We start from the raw sequence: 4,575 nt of genomic DNA, 5'->3' as shown, positions 1-4,575 counted from the left end.
CCTAACACTGGTAGGAAACTGAGCCATCAGGGTAGTAAAGAAAAAGCAGAAAACCAACCAGATAAACGCTAACAGAGAGTTGAACAGAGGCACCACGATGACCCGAGGAGAATCAGGAGACACAGGCATGGTGCTATGATGGCTGAGGTGGTAGGGCTTAAATAGGGTCATGATCAGGGGGCAGGGTCACAGGGAGCTCAAGACTTCAAAGAATCTCGCGAGATCATGGTACAGGTCTGGCAGGTGCAAGTGCCTGTTCCCCACCCCAGGAATTCAGGCAAGCCTATCATCCCTATCACCTGGGGGTGGGGGTAGGACTTCAACTCTAGTTTTCAGAAAGTCCCCATCGTCCAGCAAGATGCCAAGATGGTGCCAGGCAGACCCAGTATCCATATTTCAAAATAAGTTCACCTCCAAGTTAACTACAAACACTCCCAAGGCCATTAATCAGTCCAAAAAGTCTGTGAGTTTAGGAGTACAGTCAGACTGAACTTCCAGAATTTTCCATTCAGTTTTAGTATTGAAGATAAACCTATCCTTCGTGCCAGTTATTCTTGAATTGTCCTTGAAGGCACTTAGGTAGGCTGGAGCAGAATCAAGAATGCCTGGAAGATCCCAATTTAAGACCATCTGGTGTACATCCAGCCAATGATTAAGACAATGTAAAGGTCCAAGCCAATGGCTCATACCTGTAATCCTATCTACTCAGGAGGCTGGGATCTGAGGGTCATGGTTCAAAGCCAGCCCAGGCAGGAAAGTCTGTGAGACTCTTATCTCCAGTGAATCACCAGAAAGCTGAAAGTGGAGCTGTGGCTCTAGTGGTAGAGAGCTAGCCTTGAGCAAAAGAGCTGGAGGGCCCCGAAATCAAGCCTCAGAACTGACCTCCCCCCAAAAAGAAAGATAATATGCCAGTATAATTATGGCGCAAAATCCCATTATGAAGGTTAAACCAGGAATGGCAATGAAGATTCTATGAGAAGGACAAATCAAATGCAGGCAAATCAAGTGAGCAGCCGGGTGCCTTCCCACACCTGGAAAGTGGGCAAAGCATGAGGGGCAGGCCGTCATTTTCATGACTCAGTAACTCTTCCCAGAGTACCGTAGTTTCCAGCCAATCTTTACATGTATCCCTCAAGATGTGCTTTGCTTTAACTTCCTACTCTGTGGTTCTTAGTGCGTGTTTGTTTATGGTGGAGGTGCAGTTTGTGGGTCCTGGGGCTTGCCTCCATCTCTGAGCTATTTTGTTCAAGGCTGGCGCCCTTCCACTTAAGCCACAGCTCCACTTCCAACTTTTTGGTGGTTAATTGAAGATAAGAGGCTTTCCTGACTGGAATGGCTTTGAACTGCAATCCTCAGATTTCAGCCTCCTGAGTAGTTTGAATTACAGGTATGAACCACCAGCGCCTCGCTTAGATTCTAGTTTATTTGTCTACTAGTTCGATGTTTTTCTTTTGGAGAGGAAGTGGCTGGTGGATGGGTTTCAGGTGACCCTGGCAGATGCCAAACTATATGTAGCCTAAACTGGCTTTTAAACTCACATCTTCCTCCCCCAGCCTTCCAGGCCATATAAGTCCTGGGATCACCTACAGGTATGCAGTACCACACCTAGTTTTGCTTTGATTTGCTTTTCTATACCATTCTTGCGACTGTTGCCTCAATCATCAGAATCCTGAGACTGTGACATACTGATGAAACTGTTGAGCTCTGTTCTAGCTAATTGCTACAGGTCTATACAAGTGATGTTCTCTAAGAGTTGATGGAGGCTCATTTTTTTGCCAGCATTAAACGAACTTTCCATTTTAACAAATAATATGGTTGGGCCAGGGGTCTGCTTAATGGTTCACATTATGGAGTGCAGCAAGTTGAGCTTGTCTTTTGGTTTTGCCTGGATGAGGTCACATGGCTGCAGTCAGCTGACAGGCGAGAGGAGAGGAGGGGGAGGTGAGGGGAGGGAAAAGAGAAGGAGAGGGAGAGGGAGAGGGAGAGGGAGGGAGGGGGGTGATGGGAGGATGTTTTGCTAGCAGATAAGCCCAGGTGCTTCATACATTTGTCCGAATATTCCAAAGAGCAGGGAAGAAGTGCCTTGTATCAGCGTGCGTGTGCACGTGTGTGTGCCAGTACTCCCCTCTTTTACTCACAGAACTCTACCAATTGAGCCATGCCTCCAGTTCTAGCTTTTTGGTGATTAATTGGAGATCAAGGTATTGGGGAATTTTTTCTGCCTGGGCTGCCTTTAAACTATGATCCTCAGATCTTAGCCTGCTGGATAGGTAGGATTATAATGCAAGCAATATTTTTGTTAGCATATCAGATATATAGTTGCCTAATTTTCTGGTTTCTGTAGTTTGTGTACAAAAGTTGACTATAAGTTTAACTGTCTAACTATAAAAGGTAATCAGGATTTCTTCTCACCCCATGGCTACTTTGAGTACATTTTTCCTCTGTGTTTTTCTACCAATTTATTATGGTATGCCCAGGTGTGTTTTCCTTTTGTTTTTTTTCCCTGCTTTGTGCTCATAAGTGACAATACTTTTCATCAATTATAGAAAATTCCTATTCATTGACTCTTCAAATATCTGTGCCGCAATCTTTCTCTCTTTGGTTTCTCCTTCTTTGTGTGTGGATGCTGGTACTGAGGTTTGAACTCTGGGATGACTCATGCTAGCTTTTCTTTCTTCCTACAGCAGCTCTACTACATGAGCCACAGCTCTATTTCTGGTTTTGTGCTGGTTAATTGGAGGTAAGAATCTCAAAGCCTTTCCTGTCTAGGCTGGGTTCAAACCTTGAACCTCAGATCTTAGCTTCCCTAAGTAGCTAGGATTACAAGAGTAAGCTTCGGGCACCCAGCTCAAATATAATTATTTTAAAATCTGTACGTGATAATGCTATGCTTTTTATGCTCTCCAAGAACCACTGGAGTCATAACCATAGACATGAAAATAAAGAATTGTCTCAGATGCCTTGGCTCCTGACTCTCCAATTGATCTGGTCTGTTAAAAAAAAAAAAAAACAACATTGTCTCAAAGATAAAATCTACTCCTGCAGAAGGACATGCCATCAGCCAAAAATCTGACAAGCATAGAGCAGGCGGGCTGCCCCCCCCATTTATCCCTAATGCAGCAGGCCCCGCCCCTCTGCTCAGGTTCACCATCTGCTCCTGATTGACTAATTTCAAAAGGGTAAACTGGATTTACATAAAGTGACTTTGAAATAAGAACACAGTATACAGTAATCTCAAAATATATCTGCACCCTCTGCCGTTTCTTTTTTTTTTAATTTTATTTTATTTGTGAACGTACTGTACAGAGGGGTTACAATTACATGGGCAGGATAATGCGTACATTTTGAACAACCTGAAGTATGTCTTACTTCCATCTTACAGTTTAAGACAAAACCTTGCATTTCCAACCCCCCCCCCTTCCAAAGCTGTTCCTCTTTTCCAGAACAAGAGTCAAGCCAACTGGCCACAGCAGGATATTTCATTTTTTATTTATGTTCGCCAGTCCTGGGCCTTGAACTCAGGGTCTGGGCACTGTCCCCGAGCTTCTTTGGCTCAAGGCTAATAATGCTCTACCACTTGAGTCACAGCGTCACTTTCAGCTTTTTCTGAGTAGTTTATTGAAGAGTCTCAAGGACATTCCTGCCCAGGCTGGCTTATGAACCATGATCCTCAGATCTCAGACCCCCTGAGTAGCTAGGATTACAGGATTGAGCTACCAGCACCCAGCATCATACTCACTTTTTTTTATGACCTTTTCCTCTTTCTCTATAAGGCTTTGTTTATGAAGTACTAGACATTGCATGTGGACAACGATGCATGATTTAAGGCCAAGGATCTGTTGTTCCTTCATAGAAGATTTACGCTTGTTTCAGGAAGACAGCTGGGACACTAGAAATCCTGGGTCACCTTAATCCTATTTACAGGGATTGAAATATTTCAAATCTTGATTACTATCTCTTAAGGTACAGGGCTACAGTGCTTTCCAAGCTAGCTATTGCTAGACTTCTGTGTTTCCAACTCAAAAGCATGCAGTGTTTTCTAAGGTTCTTTCTTCTTCTCCTTGGTGGGCCCCAAACTCCAGTTCTCAACCCTGTGTCGCCTAGGTCTGTCCACAGCTGTTTGGCTTCTCATCTCTCAGCTCTTCTGCAGCCAACAGGTGACCTTTGGGCATAAACAGCCGTAAAAGCTCAGCTTGTGTCTCAGAGCATCACCTCTTTCCCACATCTTGGTCCCATCATGTTTTTCTTGCTTAGTAGCATTTATTTTCAATCGAATATCTTTCCTCTTTCATTGAGCTTATCTAGTTACTCCCAGTGGAAGCTATGGTTTAAGTTACTTATTTAGGCAGACACTGGGGACTCACACCTGTAATCCTAGCTACTCAGCAGATGAGATCTGAGGATCATGGGTTTGAAGCCAGCCTAAGCAGGAAAGTCCATAACACTCTTATCTCCAATAAACTACCAAAAAAGCCAGAAGTGGCTGGGAAGGTGGCTCAGTGGTAGAGTGCTTGCCTTGCATGCCTGAGGCCCTGGGTTCAATTCCTCAGCACCACATAAGCAAAAAGAAAAAAG

The sequence above is a fragment of the Dipodomys ordii genome, unplaced genomic scaffold (genome assembly GCF_000151885.1).
Source record: "Dipodomys ordii isolate 6190 unplaced genomic scaffold, Dord_2.0 Scaffold209, whole genome shotgun sequence".
Classification (NCBI taxonomy): Eukaryota; Metazoa; Chordata; class Mammalia; order Rodentia; family Heteromyidae; genus Dipodomys; species Dipodomys ordii.
This window is presented reverse-complemented; position numbering follows the sequence as displayed.